Below are 18,912 nucleotides of genomic sequence, written 5' to 3' on the forward strand. Positions count from 1 at the left end.
AATGTTAAACTATATTTTTCTTCTTCTTCGCGGATGCTGCCTGACCTGCTGAGTATTTCCCACCCTTTTCCGTTTTGCTTTCAATTTCCAGCAACCCTCCGGAGTGTTTTACTCTTGTGCTTGAAATCAAGCTGCCTACTCGACCACTGCTTGGTTCAAAAAGTCGAAAAAGACGGGGACAGAAAATTGTGAATGATGGTAATGCTGCTGGCATTAACTTTAACCCATGGCAAGCGGCAACATGTCCTGTGTTTACAGATTTTGGAAAGGAATCACTGTTCCAAATTCCCCATTTATCTATCTGGGGTGGGGGGAGGGGGAGGGGAGGGGGCAGGAATATATGAGCATTAAATAAGTGACAAAATTCCATTGTCTTACTAAGAAGTTGCCAACCACTAAAGCAGGGTTTTTTTTGGCCATAGGCAACAGCTATATTTTATTGAACAATGTATGTGACAACTTTACAGAATAGCTACAAAAACATTTTTAAAAATTAACATCTAAATACCGCACTATTTATAAACACAACTTCTTGGCATTTTCAGAATCATAGGTAGACCTCTTTCTCAATACTGGCATATCCTTAGTCGCAGCTTCTTCAACCTGGCTCTGATTCTATTTTAAGCTAGATACCAGATAGCTCGTCCTTTTGCGTGTGGTGCATGTTTTAACGTCCATTGTTTTGCATTTTTCAGAAAAGAGTGACTGCTGTATTTACATTCAGATGAAATATCAGCGGAGTTTTGTGCTGTGGCGTCGTTGCCCCTTTAATAGGACGTTTGATGTGGCTGAAACTGGAGAATCTGTGTTTATTGTAGTCTTTGCCCAGTTAGAGTTGGAGAGGGGACAGCGGTTGCTATGGGGACAAGACTGCTCTGAGGCAGCTGGTGATTAGTTCAATGGAAAGAAGTCAAGGGAGGTCAGAGGAGGGAGGTGTGGGAATAGGGAGGCAGCAGTATAGCAGAGAGACGTCAGAGCCAGTAAGCCGGGGGCCAGTGAAGAGAGGGAGGGAGGGAAGCGAGGAGAAGGATGATAGAGAAAGACAGTCCCCAAAAAAACCCCAGGACCTGAAACAAAGCAAACGGAGTAAAAGAAGCATCCTGTTACTGCCTGGGGTCGTGGAGTGTGTTAGTGAAGTTCCTCGGCTGTAAGGAAGCCAAAGACAGGCTCGGTCTCTTCCCCCTCTTCCCCAAGTGAAGTTTTTTTTCCCCCCAAAAGGAAATACAGACAAATGCTGCCTAATTGGGTTATTTGTTGCAGGAATGAGGCTGCAAGCAAGAGAGCTTCACCAGCAGCTAGAGTCGGCGAGGTAGGAAATTCCACAAATTAACTTCTATCTTCCTCTCCTGTTTGGGATTCTGATTGAAGTCTGACAAAAGGCAGAGCTGATTTTCAAAGAAAGTCTGTGCTGCAGTCAGAGGGCTGGGGATAGGGAGAAACGCACCATGTGAACATTGCGCTTGAGACCCTGTGCTTCAGGCTAAACATACTTCCTTCCAGATCCCATCTCATATTCTCTATCGATTCTATGTTTGTGGACGTGTTATTTTTAATCATCTGAATGTTTCAGTAACTGGCTAAATATTTATGGGTGACCTACCCCCTAACCCAGGCTTCCTGTGGAATACGTGTCTGTTATCTGTAGAACTGTTCTATGAAGTTAACCCCTTGCTCACTACAATGTTGGCTGTTCTTAACCCTGCTCTCTTGAGAAGTTACTGGCGCTCGTTTACGATCACAAACTGAAGTTCCTCTCCTTTTCCCCAGAGGTTCTCGCCCTCTCTTGGGTTCCCCTCCCGAAGGGCTGCTGTGCACCGTTCCTCAGAGGAAGCACCAGCCTGGCAAACTGCTCCCAGGCCACTTGCAGTGTCTTCCCATGGGGAACAGGAAACTAAGGGCTACAGGAAAGTGGCCTGATGTGACATGCGGGTGTGCTTTTCTCCTCCGTCTCTCCGCTGGCAGTGGGGGACAACTCCCACACAACCGGTATTTGAAAAGCGAAAACCTCGTTGTAAGTGAGAGTTAGCGAGGGAATCTCAGGCATGAGCCCCGGAGCAGCTCCGCGCTGCCTTTATTTGATATTCAGGGTCGCTGCATCTTACATTTCGTGTCCTGTTGATGCAAGGGCCAGTAGACCCGCTGCTTTAGAGATTACACACAAAGAAAGATAATGAGCGAGACTTGAAGTATTAAGATGAACACCTGCCATTGGGACAATGAAAATATGGAAACTAAACAAGGGTCTCAGGCTTCAAAGACTTTCCCAGACTGGCATTTTTGGCTCCAGCGCTTATAGAAGTGCAGTTATCAAACAGTTTAGACAGTTGTAGCTTCAGACTTGTACAAAGCTTACCAAACTGGTAAGCAATTATTGCATTCGAGAGCAATGACTGTAACACTACATTCTGCACTCGTTTCCTTCTCTATGAACGGTATGTTTTATCTGTATAGCGCAAGAAACAATACTTTTCACTGTTAAATCATCATAGAAATCATAGAAACCCTACAGTGCAGAAGGAGGCCATTCGGCCCATCGAGTCTGCACCAACCACAATCCCACCCAGGCCCTACCCCCACATATTTACCCGCTAATCCCGCTAACCTATGCATCTCAGGACTCTAAGGGGCAATTTTTTTTTTTTAACCTGGCCAATCAACCTAACCCGCACATCTTTGGACTGTGGGAGGAAACCGGAGCACCCGGAGAAAACCCACGCAGACACGAGGAGAATGCACAAACTCCGCACAGACAGTGACCTGAGCCAGGAATCGAACCCGGGACCCTGGAGCTGTGAAGCAGCAGTGCTAACCACTGTGCTACCGTGCCACTGTATGCTAATACATGTGACAATAATAAATCAAATCAAATCAGAATGGCATTGAGGAGCCCGGGCAGGTCACTTGACTGATTGTTGTCACTTGAAGTAGCAGAAGAGTTAAATAAAATATTTCAAAATAGGGCGAATTAAAATGTTGGTGGGAAGTTTAATACTTGGGATTCTGTTAATGCAGGGTTAAAGCTTTATTTCGTAGGCTTCTTAAAATACTTTTATGGTGAGACTTTCTCTAGTGATCTGCCTGATTTGTGTACAGTATATGAATTATTCACCTTAGTCTGTCGCAGATTAGTGTGGTTGGAGTTCTGGCTGAAGAATTTATTTTTAAGCTGCAACTTTCTGTGGCAGTATTTGGCAAGTGTTTGACGTGGAGATGGTAATTACTTTGAGATATGTCAATGCCTTGTAATAAAGTCACTACTTACGCAAAACAAAGATCAGATTGGGTTCTTCTGGTTCCTTGGTGATGTTCCAACTGCGTGAGATTTGAAGTTACAACTATTGTGGTTCCTTGCCTCATTTTTTTCTGACGTTTTGTGCATATTGCTATTTACGGACCCAAAAAAATTAAATGGAATTTGTGTCCACACCAACAATCAACGGGCTCTTTCTAGGTGAGTACTTGCAGTTGTAGTAATCTCTCAATAATTAATGCGCTAGACAGAATGCCATCTGCTCATTATGCGTTTAAGCGTTTGAGAGTAAATGAAAATAGACTGGAAACCTGTTTATTTTAGTTACATATAGTATATGACCTTAGTGTTTTGGACAGCTTTTAAAGAGGGTGCCTCCAAATCTATTTAAAGAGAAAGTCACTAATAAGGTAGTTTTAAAGAGAAAATTTTTGCCAGCTTTCCAGGAAGTAGTCTGCCTTTTAAAGAGAGAGTGTTTCTCAGCATTGACTTATTGCAGGATTTTTTATGGGTGGACCCTTAAAATTGGAACCTCCCTTTAAAAGAGAATTTTCCCTCAGAGCATTCAAAGCACTGAAAAAAGCTCTGATTCATTAAAACATCTTTGCACTTGATTTTAAAGTTGTTTATTTAGGTGTCGGTGGCAATCCCAGGAAACTTATTAAAATGAGATACTCAACCTTGTGGTGCAACAAGCTGATATTCATCTAGCAAAATAACTCAATTATGCAATTTGCTCAGCTCCTTAGACTGTCAGGCTCAGCAATTCCCTCAAAGCCATTCTAAAGATGATTTTAAACCTTTTTATGTATCCTGAAATGAAACCGACCTTCATACCACTCAAGTTTCTGATAGCTGTCTTTGTCTCTGTGCATTGGAGAAGGTGAGAAATACACAAAATGATCTTGAGTGCTAGCTTGTAGCATTTTAAATTTAGCCTACCCAGTCAAAATATGGTATATTCAAGTCCAGTCCAGACCATTGGCATGTAATATGAGTGGTCATTTCACTGAAGCGTTGGGGGAGTGCTCCATTCTTGTTTCAGAGCTTAAATGAAGCCCTTGCTTATTTGTTTAGGTGGATGGAAAAAATAGACCATGCCATTATTTGAGAGTGGAGTGTTAGAGAATAGCAGTGACAATTCTTGTTTCAGACTACACCATCAAATCAATTGGATCAATGGCGGTTCAACACCATTTCTCTTTATGGGACGTACAAATTATCTGTCATCTTTGGTTGCAAAGCTGTTATCCTCAGTTTCCCCTCCTTATTGAAGATGGCCATGCATTGCATGCGTAGAGTCACTTGTTATATGTTCTAATGTGGCTATGGAACCCAACTGCAGACCTGCATAACTTTTCATAGTGTGGGCAAAGATTAATTGTTTGATTTTGTTTGGGACTGTCCCATTTTTTAGCTTGCGTTTTGTCCTTTGTCATTTAAAGGAAGCAACACCACTCCCCTGGTATTACTTTCTTGTGCATTTTTCTCCCATTCTGTGGTGGATTTCAACGGTTCCTTCAATGTTAATCTCAGCCTACCTTGCAGGTAGTGTCGAAGTTTAAAATTTGAATACATTACCACCTTAGCGATTTTATCATCAGCGATACATTCCACAGGTCCTCTCCATCTGAGCTGAGTTCTAATGATGACTGCTTCAATTCCAGACAATCCTGCTCTTTGAAGTACCTCAGTGTTGGGCACTTTGTCCTCCCATTTGATGTCCATGATGATCCGAATGCATCTCATTTGGAACCTATCCAACTACTTAATATGTCTGGAGTAGGTAGTCCATGTCTCACAGGCATATAGGAGGATAGATACTGTTACAGCTTTGTACACAGCAAATTTAGTTGTGAGTTTGATACCTCGTTTGCACCATAGTCTTTTAAGTAAACGGGTAAATACTGAACTTGTTTTGGTAATTCTAGTTGCCACCTCATTATAAATTTCTGGAGACTGATTCCAAGATATGCAAAATTATCTACAACATTCGGGATTGTGTAAATTGGTAGCTATAGCAGATAGGGTATAGTTAGAGTTTGGTGTTGGTTGGTGGAATATGTCTTATCTTTCTCAAATTGATGGTTAGCCCTTAATCATCAGACCCTTTTGAAAAGCAGTCCACGATTCACTGAAGGCCATGCTCACTGTGCGACATGAGCACAATTATTGGCCAACAGCAATTCCAGTATCATCATCTCTGGAATCTTAGCTGACAATTCCAGTTGTCTCTGATTGAAATGATTGTCATTTGAACTGATCTGGATGTATATTCCATCATTCTTTCCATCAAATGCTTCAGAAAGCAGAGCAGCAAAGAATGCGCCATGACTAAACTTCAAGAAGTCATTTATTGGTAATACTATAAATGCCAATTCTTTTGTTTCTGTTTAATAAGTGATTGAAGGTTACCTGGATGTCATATCAATCACTTCTAAATCAATCCATGGATTTTGCAAAGGGTCCTACAAGGAGGAGTCTCACAGTTTGGCTGTCTCCCAAAGCTATGTAATTTTCTTGTCTTGTACTTCAGATGTCTCCTTGTTACGTGTATAGACCTGACTTGAACAGGTTATACACTGCAAGAAGTATTTCTATTTCTCACAGGGTTGCCTTTGATTAATTGCATGTGATAGGTGTCAATCTAACTCTAGCTTGGTTTAACCAACAGAATGATATCTGACTGGCTGGCGGGTGGGGGTTTGGAGGGGGTGGGGTGACCCATTCTCTTCCCACTGCATGGGTTGGAGACCTTGAAAGACTATGTTGGGATCATTTTTACCTAAAAACTTTTCAACAGAGGCACACGGTCAAAATTGTGAAAGTACTACAGACAACTGGCAGAGATGCTTGTTTTCTATTATTTTGTGGCTTCCAGCCTTAAGTTCCTGGTCTGTTGGTGTGGTTTGGGAAATTGTGGGATGCTATACTACTTCCAAGGGCGGCACGGTGGCACAGTGGTTAGCACTGTTGCCTCACAGCGCCAGAGGCTGGGGTTCAATTCTGGCCTCGGGTGACTGTCTGTGTGGAGTTTGCACATTCTCCCCGTGTCTGCATAGATTTCCTCCGGGTACTCCAGTTTCCTCGCAAACTCCAAAGATGCACAGGGGTTAGGTTGATTGGCCATGCTAAATTGATTCCTGGTGTCAGTGAGATTAGCAGGGTAAATACTAGGAGTTACGGGATTGGGGCCTGGGTGGGATTGTTGTCGGTGCAGGCTCGATGGGTTGAATGGTTTCCTTCTGCATTGTAGGGATTCTATGATTCTGTTCTATGATTCAATGCATGCCTCAAGTTAAAAAGAGGTCTTTATTCACCCAGTAGCATGCTATTCCAGTTGTGTCTTGCTTAAAGTTGTGTTTTGGCTAATTGGGAGCAGGGGCTTTGGGGTTCAATGAAAGCTAAAGGTACTGAGGTGCAATCTGCACCATAATGGGCACTGGCAGTCCTCAAAGTAGATCCTGATATCTGTGCAGCTGATGAACCCAGCCAACATTTTCTCATTAAAGTGAATTCAGTGCATCACCATGATTATGCTGGAAAGTGTTGTGATAATACTTGGATTTGATGTCTTAATTGCTGATCAGAAAAGGTACAAATGTTACCTACATTTGCAAAGATCTAACCTCTTTCAGACCCCTGGGAAAAAGGCAAAACTGAATAGAAATATACGTCTATGTAATAGAGAAAGGGTTAATTCCAGCTGTTATTTTATGCTTCAGTTAAATGCACAGGATCGGAAAATGATGTCACTTTTAAAGCGAGGGATGACGGCTGGGGCCCATTGCAGCATCATTGAGGGCGAATGTTGTGTTTAATCTCACTGCACAGGATTGAGAACCAGGATGAATTCACTGAGAATGAAGAAATGTTTCTGTTATGGCTGGAAGTGGCTCTTTGCTTAAAGCATACGGCAGATCACAGGCTTAGCTCAATCCAGAACTTTGTGAATCTGTGAGTGACATATTCAAACCCTTTTGTAATCTGACTCTTATTAGACAGGGGTGGGGTCCTCTATTCAACCACATTCCTCAGCCAGCTTTCCCTCTGCTCTCTTGCAGTAATATTTTTGATTTGCTCCTTGTTGGAGGAACGCAGTTTATCTGATGCCTTTTATCTTCGTTGCAGCTTTTGAAATGTGCCAGAGTACTGCTTCAGGAAAAAAATGGAAATATAGGAATTCAAGCGCTCATTTAGATGAGGATGTCATTGCCAGGGTAACATCTGGCTTATGACAATAGGATCAGTTGTATCATGGCACCATCTTGTTCCGACTAGTATCCAACCCAAAACAATTAATCTTTGCTTAAAAATAAATGGTTTAAGTTTTGCTGCAGTACAGTAGTGTCTGAGAAAACAGCATATTTTCCAGTGAGAGGGGTAACTATTTCTATTCATTTGTGTGACTAAGCACTTACCTAAACATTGGTCTAGATAGTGATTTGTCCTCAGAAGTTCAAATTGTTTCCATGCAAAGACAAGAGGTAATTATTTTTTGCTGTGCAGTCTGATGCCTGACTGATTGCCTTGGTCCAAACATGGACAAAAGAAGTGAGGTGAGAGTGACTGTCCTTGATGTCAAGGCAACTGAGTATGGCATCAAGGAGCCCGAGCAAAATTGAAGTCAATGAGAATTGAGTGGCAAAATCTCCATTAGTTGGAATCATACCTTGTACAAAGAAAGATGGTTGTAGCTGTTGGGGACCAATCATCTCAGCCCTTGGACATTGCTACAGGAGTTCCTTAGGGTAGCATCCTAGGCACAACCATCTTCAGCTGCATCATCAATAACTTTCCTTCTTTCATAAGGCCAGAAGTGGGGATGTTCACTGATAATTACACAGTAATTAACTACCTTTCACAACTCCCCAGATACTGAAGCAGTCTGTTACTGCATACACCACAACATGAACAATTTTCAGACTTGGGTATCAACTGGCACTCACACTTACAACATTGCTAATTCGGCATGTCCACTACGAGTCTCACCAATTTTTACAGATGCATCATAGAAAGCATTCTTTCCAGACGTATCACAGCTTGGTATGGCTCCTGCTCTGACCAAGACCACAAGAAATTATAAAATATTTTGAATGCAAACCAGTCCATCACGCAAACCAGCCTCCCATCCATTGACGCCATTTACACTTTCCGCTGCCTTGGGAAAGCAGCCAGCATAATGAAGGACCCCCCTGGAGATACTCTCTTCCATCTTCTTCTGTCGGGAAAAAAATACAGAAGTCTGAAAACACATACCAACTGACTCAAGAACAGCTTCTTTCCTGTTGCCATCAGACTTTTGAATAGCCCTATCACGCATTAAGCCGATCTTTCTCTTCACCCTATTGGTAACTGCAACTCCATATTCTGCACCCTCTCCCCTTTGTACTCTACGAATGGTATGTTTTGTTTGTAGAGCGTATAAGAAACAATACTTTTCACTGTATCCCAATTCATATGACAATAATAAATCAATTCAATCAATTCAATTCAGTTGTCCTGGGGATGAGTTATAGTCTTTGAACTATATCATCTTGGCATTCCTTGACTGTCGCTGGAAATCTGGAATTCCCATCCTAACCACTGCAGATGTACCTGTATGAGATGGAACACGGGAGTTGAAGAAGGAGGCTCACCACCTTCTCAACAACAATTAGAGATGGGAAGGAAATACTGGTCTTGCCAGCAATGGTCACATCCCATGAAAGAAATAAAAAAGGAGGAGATGGTGGTGTAATGATAATGTCACCAAGCCAGCAATCCAGAAGCTGGATGGAGATGGGTTAAAATTTCATCATGGCAGCTGGTGGGATTTTAATTTGATTAATAAAAACATCTGGAATTAAAAGTTAGTCTCTGTAATGATGAATATGAAAGTACCTTTGATTGTTGTAAAAACCCATCTGGTTCACGGATCTCATTTTCGGGAAGGAAATCTACCATCCTTACCTGACTCCAGACCCCCAACATTGTTTATTTATTAGTGTCACAAGTAGGCTTACATTAACACATTAACATTAACACGAATTAAGTTACTGTGAAAATCCCCTAGTTGCCATACTCCGGTGCCTGTTCGGGTACATTGAGCATGGCCAATGCACCTAACCAGCACGTCTTTCGGATTGTGGGAGGTAACCGGAGCACCCGGAGGAAACCCATGCAGTCACGGGAAGAATGTGCACACAACACACAGACAGTCATCCAAGTCGGGAATAAAACCCGGGTCCCTGGTGTTGTGAAGTAACAGTGCTAACCACTGTGCTACTGAGCAAATTCCCTCTGAAAATGCCTAGCAAGCTTCAAGGTCAATTAGGGATGGGCAACCAATGTTGGCCTTGCCAGTAATGCCCACACCCCATAAAATAAATTTTTAAAAAAGAGGTAAAATGTCATAATTTTCGGAGGGATTCATCGTCTTGGGCTGTCCTTAAGTTCAAGGACGACATCTACTCAGGATCACAAGTTTCTGTCATTGATCTTCATGTGACTGAACAGGTCAATTCTTGTGCTGCAGTTCTTTGGGTACAGGGGTCCGAACCTCCAATGAGCTAGTGGGATCCGGGGTAAAGGAGTTGCTTCCTTTGCTTTCCGTCTCTGCTGCCACTCTGCTTCATCATTGAGAAGTTGTGACTCAAAATAGGATTTAGCTTGATGGACAAATTGTTGGGCGGCAGTGGTTAGCACTGCTGCCTCACAGCGCCAGGGACCCGGGTTCGATTCCCAGCTTGGGTCACTGTCTGTGTGAAGTTTGCACATTCTCCCCGTGTCTGCATGGGTTTCCTCCGGGTGCTCCGGTTTCCTCCCACAGTCTGAAAGACATGCTGGTTAGGTGCATTGACCCGAACAGGCATCGGAGTGTGACGACGAGGGGAATTTGACAGTAACTTCATTGCAGTGTTAATATAAGCCTTACTTGTGACTAATAAATAAACTTTACTTTACTTGGTACCAAGCTCCACCCAGATATTGAGATGAATGCATTTAAGAGTGTCTTTGAAATGTGTTCTTTGCCTTCCCTTTGAGAGTTGAGAGAACAGGACCTGGCGAGGGAGACAGCTTTCAAACAAGAAAGTTAATTTATCAGGAGCATTGCCTGAATGTATGTGGAACGGACTTCAAGTAGGACACTGGTGTTTGTTCAATGGTCCTTCCATTGAATTTGGAGGTTGCGACAGAGGTATTATGGATGGAATCTTTCTAGTGCTCTTATGTGTTGTTGATACACAAAGTAGGTCTCATTGCGATAGAGGGGTGTGATAATGACAACTGCTCTGTACACTCGGACTTTGCTGACTTCTGGAGGATTTTGTTGTTAAAAACATGGCTTGTAGAAAGCTCAGTCGGCACAGCTGATCTGATGTTGGATCTCCCCGTCAAACTGTCTCCCTTTGAAAGAGCTGGCTATGAAAGTATGGGGAGTGCTCAACATAGGGCAGAGTCTCATCTGTAACATGTATGGCAGAGGGAATATTTGGTTGGCCAGGTGTGAGTTGATATGTTTTCTTTTGGCGACATTCAGGGATTGCCAAGTAATCACGGATTTAATGTAGAAAATGTGGCAGGCAATTTGCACACAGAATCATGTAACGAGACACTGTGGGTAGAGCTCGGAAACAAGAAGGGGGCAGTCACTATGATGGGGGTGTACTACAGGACTCCCAGCAGCCCACGGGAAATTGAAGAACGGATATGTAAGCAGATTCTAGACAGATGTAGAAATAATAGGGTTGCTGTAGTGGGAGACTTTAATTTTTCTCATATTGACTGGAAATCTCTTGGGGCTAAGGGTCCAGATGGTGAGGAATTTGTTAAGTGTGTCCAGGAAGGTTTTTTGGAACAATATGTGGATAATCCGGCTAGAGAGGGGGCTATACTGGACCTGGTACTTGGGAATGAGCCCAGCCAGGTCATCAAAGTTGCGGGGGAGGAACATGTGGCGAACAGTGACCACAATTCCGTAAGTTTTCGGATACTCATAAAAAATGATAAGTGTTGTCCTAGGGTTAAGGTGCTAAATTGAGGGAAGGCTAACTACAACCGGATTAGGCAGGATTTGGAGGCTGTTGTTTGGGAGAGGCTGTTTGAGGGTAAATCCACATCTGGCATGTGGGAGTCTTTTAAGGAACAATTGATCAGAATGCAGGACAAGCATGTGCCTGTGAAAAGGAAAGACAGGAAAGGCAGGATTCGGGAACCGTGGATGACCAAGGAAATTGCGAGTCTAGTTAGAAAGGAAAAGGATGAATACATAAGGTCTAGGTGACTAAAAACAGATGAAGCACTTGAAGACTACAAAGAAAGTAGAAAAGAACTCAAACAGGGAGTTAGGAGGGCAAAAAGGGGTCACGGAATGCCCTTGGCAGGCAGGATTAAGGAGAATCCCAAGGCATTTTATACATATATTAGGAACAAGAGGGTAGCTAGAGACAGGGTTGGCCACTCGAGGACAAAGGAGGGAAATTATGTGTAGAACCAAAGGAAGTGGGTGAGATCACGTTGCTTTTTTTCAGTGGGAGTTCAGAGAAGAATCTCCCACACTCTGTGTGCTGCAGATGACACCAGCGTGAATATCATTAAATTTCAGGGGGCGGGACCTATTCCCGCTGGAGAGGCTGAAATCAGCGTGCTGAGTGGGCCACTGCGCATGCGCCAAACTGTCAGTGAAAGCTCAGCGCATGCACAGTGGCTCTGCACTGATGGCCTCCCGATTACTGGCCAGCTCGATCACTGGCCAGCCCCATGACCCCTGCAACACTGGCCCTCTGCCCCCCAGGGCCCGTTTGCTGGCCCACCAACCATTCCTGGGCCCAGCCTCAAGCACCCCCCACCCCCCAACCCCCGGCCCACCGTGATCTCCAGCCACCCACACCACCTCCCCTCCCACCCCGCAGACCCGACCCCCGACCCCACGGTGCTGAATGCCCCAGTAGGCTGACCGACCCCCTTGCTGACACACCCCCCCCCCCTCCCCCAGCCCGGATCGCTGACCTCCCTGCTTCACCACCGATCCCTATGCAGAATGGCAACAGGGCACCGTCCCCATCAGGCCCCAAGCCCGATGGGCACTGCCAAGGTGCCCTTGGGCATTGGCATATTGCCCCTTGGGCAGTGCTGGGGGCACAGGCTGGTACTGCCAAGGTACCAATGCCCAGGGGGCATGCCCCCGCTGCCCAGAGGGGCCCAGATTGTCCTATCTTTATTCCAGCAGGGTCGGGCTGCGAGCTCCCTGAAAGTGGAGTGAAATACTCTGGCGGGGTGGGAAATGCTAGCGGGCCTGGAGATTTCAGTCCGGGGCCCACCAATCATATTTAAATTATATTACAATGAGCATGTAAATGGTCTTTGTGCCTCCCCACCAATTCTATGATTCTATGAGTATTCCATCACACCCCTGATTTGTGCATTGTAGATGGTGGACAGGGTTTGGGGAGTCAGGAGGTGAGTTACCCATTGCAGAGCTCCCAATCTCTGACCTGCTCTTGTAGCCACAGTATTTGTTTGGCTGGTCCAGTTCAGTTTCTGGTCAATGGTAACCCCCAGGTTGTTGATACTGGGGGATTTGGTGATGGTAATGCCATTGGATATCAAGGGGAGTTGGTGAGATTCTCTCTTGTTGGAGATGCATTGCCTGGCCCAAGCCTGAATGTTGTCCAAGTCTTGCTGCATATGGACATGGACTGCTTCAGCTTTGCTCCACTTTTCACACTATCAACCATCCCTTGATTCTGTCAGTATCCAGGAATGCACTGTTCTCTGCCTCGAATATACTCAATGAATGGCCATCTACAGCTCTCTGGAATAGAGAATTCCAAAGTTTCACAACCCTATAAATAAATAAATTTCTTCTTATCTCAGACCTAAAAGGTGACCCCTTATTCTGAGACTGTGACCATAGTTCTAGTCTTCCCAGCCATTGGAAGCATCCACCCAGTTAAGCCCCTTAAGAACATTACATTTCAATGAGATCATCTCTCATTCTTCAAAGCTCCATGGTGTACTCTGTCTCTCTTCCACAGACCAATCTCCTCAGCCAGATATTAAACCTGCTTTGTACTCTCTCGAATGCAAGTATATCCATCCTAGGGTATGGAGAACTAAACGGTGTTTTAGACATGTCTCACAAAAGTCTTTAGCAAATCTTTGCATTTGTACATTTCAATAGTGGCATGGTGGCACATCGCCAGGGACCCTGGTTCAATTCTGGCCTTGGGTGACTGTCTGTGTGGAGTTTGCACGCTCTCCCCGTGTCTATGTGGGTTTCCTCCGGGTGCTCCAGTTTCCTCCCATACTCAAAAGTTGTGTGGGTTAGGTTGATTGACCATGTTAAATTTCCCTTTAGTGAGGATAGGAGTCCAAGCCCACTACTCTCACCTCCATCCCAATAATACCTTGAGGGCAGGCTAGACATTATTCCATCTAACCCTGGACCATTCATTTATATTTCACTAAAACCAGTCTTCAAGTGATCCCACTGCTTCTCCCTAATCCAGCCCCCCTAAAAGTGGGGTTACGGGGATAGAGCCTGGGTGGGATTGTTGTCGGTGCAAGCTCGATGGGCCAAATGGCCTCCTTCTGCACTGTCGTGATTCTATGAATAAAATCTTTTGCAATTTCTGTCTCTTGCTAGTTTACTCTTAGGTTCTATTTTCTCTTTATTAGTTTTTGGTCCTGGGGCAATCCTAACTATTGTTAACTCTGAGGATCTGATGGAAGTGCAAGCACCTATTCTGAAAGCTCCAATATAATGCTGTAGGTGAACTGTTCCATTCTGCCAGCCTGTCTATTTGTGGATGGTAATGTGATTGGCAAGACAGACTAACATGCACTTTTACATACTGATGACCAAATTCCTGAGGCAATTCTTGAGAGATGATTTCACTGTTTCTATCTTTCATTTGTCTTCTGTTAAGTGTAGCATTCGCTGAAGATTCTCATCTACATTGATATCAGGTTGTGCTTGTTTGGTCAAATGCCAGGCTTGCAGATGTTAGCCTGTCCCCTCCTGCAGACCAGATTCTTACACAGCAAGTAACGGGTTGTCAGCTGGGGGCTTTTGAGTCCTTTTATCCTCCTCATTTGACAAGTAACTTGAATTAACTTGTCTTGAAGGAGGAATTAAAACAATTTCTTGCTACACCGCTGCTCCCCATATCCATCAAGTGCAACAGTGCACATATACTTGAATGGCCGTTCACTCACACTGGACAAAAGTACCAAAAGAGAGACCTCATTGCACCACAGTATCTGCTATTAATCTTGTGAGCAGAAAATATATAATTTGTTTGCCTATTTCATTAATTAGGTAATTCTACTCATTAATTTATCACCTCCTGGACAGTTTCCATTCTAGTCCTCGTAGTGATTGTGCATTCCTCAATACTGAATGTACATGTGGATACTCCCAACTCTCTACACAGTGCTATTCTGCTACAGGCTATTAGGGAGTGTATGAGGTTTGTTCTGTCTTTTTTCCACTTGATTTCCACTGGCAGCTGTCTCCAATAAGCACAGCTAAAGTTGCGAACTTGCCATATTTTCGGTGGAGGGCTACATTCTGACAATACGAGTCACAGCATGTGAATCTAATGCATTGCCCCACCCTTGTGTGAGGTGGAAAGATTTTGATGGTTAAATTGCTAATGGTGGCTGAATCAAATCCATATCCAGATTTTGATTCTTAGAATCCTGTCCCTTTTGCAGGGATGCTGCCTCTTTAATGGGATCACTTTCTGGCAGACTATCAGATTTAGGGCAGCTGGATTACGGAGAAGCAGTGGGATCACTTAAAGACTGGTTAAATGATGGTCCAGGTCTAGATGGAATAATGTCGAGGCTGCCCTCAAGGTATTATTGGGATGGGGATATAAGTTACAGGCTTGGACTCCTTTCCAGATCATATATCACTGGACTATCTGAAGCTGTTGCCATCCTTCAGCTTGTGGTTTTGTTGAACACTATTGCATGTATTGGCTCTGTTTGCAAGTGTGAGAGTCTAGAGCTATGGAAAGGCTATCAAGAGTTCCTCAGAGACTTCCAATTACAGACTGGCACTGGTAGAGGGTTAAACAGGCTGCCTAGCTGACCACTCTATTGTGTTCAGATAGACATCTGCCTTGAAGAGAGTCAGGGATGTAAATATATAATTTCAATCAAAGATCAATTCCCAAAAGGTTAAGGAATATTGACATCACAAGTAAATGCTCAGGAGTTGTTTTGCTGCGATTATTAATTTGAAGTTTTCCTATTAACTTAGTCTGTCAGCTTGGTTTGGTTTGGTGAAGATTCAAGGATGAGTTTCTCCGTCTAGAACATGTGGGTATGGAAAGAAGAAATTCTTACTGATAATTTGAATAGAAAATTCAGCTTGAACCCACATGAGAGGGTTCCATTTTGCAGTCACGCTAACTTTTTTTCCTGGAATGTTTTGGTTCGTACTATTGATGGAAGACCTAATCAGCTCCTGACCTCACTCTTCCCGTTGGATGGTAGCTTGGAAAGGGGCAGTTATCAAGTGCAGGAAATGAGAGAAAAATCTACTTGAAACATTCAGTAAGTGTTGGTCTTTTCTTTCTGGTCAGAATGTGCCCAACAGTAAGAGCAGCATGAGGCATTGCAGTGGTGAGTGGTGTGGAAACACTCCAAGTGTAAAATTCTGGCTTTGATTTTCCAATTAATTTAAATCAGATTAGTCTTAGTCACAGAACCATAATCCTGACTGGCTTCAGACTGAGACCTAGAAACCACAATAATTACGTACTACAGGAGTTCAGACGAACCACACTTAGAGTTGTGTAATCTGTGCCAGACATTTGTCAGCTTTTGGTCAGCTTTATAAGGATGAAAACTAATTGGCCCTGTCCTCTTGTGGACTTGGTGCACCCACAAAATGTGTATTATAGTAATAAGATGCGAGAGTGTTCAGCTTGAAGAGTATGATCCTGCTGCGTATGTAACTGTCAACTGAAAAGGTACAACCATGTAATGCCGATTCTGAAATTTCTCTATAAAGTTGCCCCATGAAAATTGTACAAATTGGGTGAAAATTGTATCTAATATACCTGCCTGTCTCTGTTCAGACCAAGTCAGGTTGGTGTTTTTGACAAGACTAGCTATCTCAGTACAAGCCAAGTCAGGATAATGTTTATAAAAGGATTAATGAGTGGCATAGTGGCACAGTAGTCAGCACTGCTGCCTCACAGCGCCAGGGATCCGAGTTCGATTCCTGGCTTGGGTCACTGTCTGTGTGGAGTTTGCATGTTCTCCCCGCGTCTGTGTGGGTTTCCTCCGGGTGCTCTGGTTTCCTCCCACAGTCCAAAGATGTGCGGGTTAGATGGATTGGCCATGCTAAATTGCCCCTTAATATTAGGGGGACTAGCTTGGGTAAATGCATGGGGTTATGGGATAGGGCCTGGGTGGGATTGTGATCGATGCAGACCCGATGGGCCAAATGGCCTCCTTCTGCACTGTAGGGATTCTATGATTGATAATCTGAGAATGGACTGTGCCAGGAAGAAAAGTAAGACTTTGTGTTAATATTTACCATTGTATTGACATTCAGAAGTGATTGCTGCATCAAAACCTTAAGACAGTTTGAAAGCTGTGATAAGATGCTATATACTGTAAGTGCAAAGTATTTTAGTCTTATGGTGGGCATGAATGAAAGTGGTGGAGATTGTGGTGGATGACAATGTCTATTCATTATGTAACTCCATATTTAATAAAATAATTAATTTCTCAATCTGGATTTTAAATTATAGATTGGAAATTAACTGGTTACTCTGTGGCATGGCTACAGCCACGCACTTAATGGGAAAGTATCAGACAGGCTAACTTACCGGTGAACTTCCTAATCCATTGAAATTTCAGCACAAACATCTTTTGTGGGTGTTATGAATTTGGGTCTGCCATTGGTATCTTTAAGTAGTCTGAATGTGTAACTTTTATAGGTGTTGACGCACGCTGCTCTTTATCTATTTGCACAATAGCATAGATCAGGGATGTAACAATGATATCTCTGTGATCAGAACCAAATATTCATGTCCTTTACCTGTGTACTTTCTTCAACCTCTCTGAAAGTTAGACTGAACAAACACTCGGTGAGGCAAGGCTCAATATGAATGGGCTGAGGAAACATGTCAGCTGAAGAGTTGCCAGATTCAGCAGCTGTGTGTTTTTCTGTCACTGAATGTGGAGCAGGACTCCTTCCCCTGTCCTCTCAGCTAAACCTGCCCATGATCAGCTGACACACTCGCTGCCCTATCCCAGCTGCGTCTCCCCATTCAGACTCATAGAATCCCTACAGTACCCATTCGGCCCATCGAGTCTGCATCAAATCTCCGAAAGAGCATCTTCCTATCCCCATAACCCCGTACATTCACCATGGCTAATCCACCTAACCTGCACATCAATGGATTGTGGGAGGAAACCGGAGCACTCGGGAGAAACCCACAGAGACAATGGGAGAAACTCCGCACACATAGTCACCCAAGGCCAGAATTGAACCCAGGTCCCTGGTGCTGTGAGGCAACGGTGTTAACCTCTGTGCCACCGTGCTGCCCCCTTTCCTTCGTGCTTGGCAGCGATCATTCCCAGCAGACACTGGCTGTGGCCAATCACAAGATTTCCTGCTCAGCAGCTGGCCAGACTCTCAATCAGGAGAGAAATGGAGTAAAATCATTCAAATTAGCTCCTACCATTAAATTTGGCAGGATCTCCACGTTTCCTGACTGCGGTCAGGCATTCTCTCTCCCAATCTCCTTCCCCCATAAATAATGAGGTCCATAACCCTTTGAACTTATTGATTAACAGTTCAGATCTCTGTATCCTCCCCTTGGCATCTGGCACTCTCATTGCTGGGTGCCCCACAGCAAATGCCCTTAATGGTCTCTATCTAAGTTGTAATTTGATTACCCTTTTTGTATCCTCTTTATATTTCTCCTGTCCTTTTTTACTTTATTTACTTATCTCAAGAGTTCCTTTTGAACTTGTGTCGATCTGCTATGACTTTCTAATTATTACTTCCCATGGCAGAAGTTTTACCTTGTCTGAGCAGATGCTTACTTGACCCGACTTGGGTGGCACGGTGACACAGTGGTTAGCATTACTGCCTCAAAGCGCCAGGGACCTGGGTTCAATTTTGTCCACGGGTAACTGTGTTTGTGGAGTTTGCACGTTCTCTTTGTGTCTGTGTGGGTTTCTTCCAGGTGCTCCAGTTTCCTCCCACAGTCCAAAGATGTGCGGGTTCGATTAATTGGCCATGCTAAATTGCCCCTTAGTGTCAGGGAGACTAGCAGGGTAAATACGTGGGGTTACAGGGATGGGGCCTGGGTGGGATTGTTGTCAGTGCAGGCTCGATGGGTTGAATGGCCTCTCTCTGCACCATAGGGATTCTGTGATTCTATGAGAAAATCACAGGAGATGATGGAGGCAAGCATCCTGATGCACCGATATGATATTTCACTCGGCTCACACACACAGCAGTCGGAGAGGCGTCCACCAACATTTAGTGGGCAATTAAGCCCATCAAGGAGGCAACTGAAAGCGATTTTAGTGACCCATCCATTTTTGGCCAATGGGCCAATCGGCCTTCATGTTTTTGCTACAACCTGAATCCGGGTGGGATGATATAACTCGAGTGAAATATGATCAGGAAGGATGTC

General features: G+C 44.0%; 1 protein-coding gene across 2 annotated transcripts in view; it reads left to right on the forward strand.

Annotated features, from left to right (window-relative positions):
* Nucleotides 1-918: 918 nt before the first annotated feature.
* Nucleotides 919-18,912, forward strand: part of LOC144498628 (DENN domain-containing protein 2A) — a 105,446-nt gene continuing 87,452 nt past the window's right edge. Inside the window, exon 1 of one of the 2 annotated variants that reach the window (XM_078220021.1) lies at nucleotides 919-1,309. The gene's annotated coding sequence lies outside the window, so the exon portion shown is untranslated. Of the gene's footprint in view, nucleotides 1,310-3,302; nucleotides 3,452-18,912 lie in introns of those variants that run through there. The other variant, XM_078220023.1, reaches the window with a different exon arrangement.

The sequence above is a fragment of the Mustelus asterias genome, chromosome 9 (assembly GCF_964213995.1).
Source record: "Mustelus asterias chromosome 9, sMusAst1.hap1.1, whole genome shotgun sequence".
In the NCBI taxonomy this organism is placed as follows: Eukaryota; Metazoa; Chordata; class Chondrichthyes; order Carcharhiniformes; family Triakidae; genus Mustelus; species Mustelus asterias.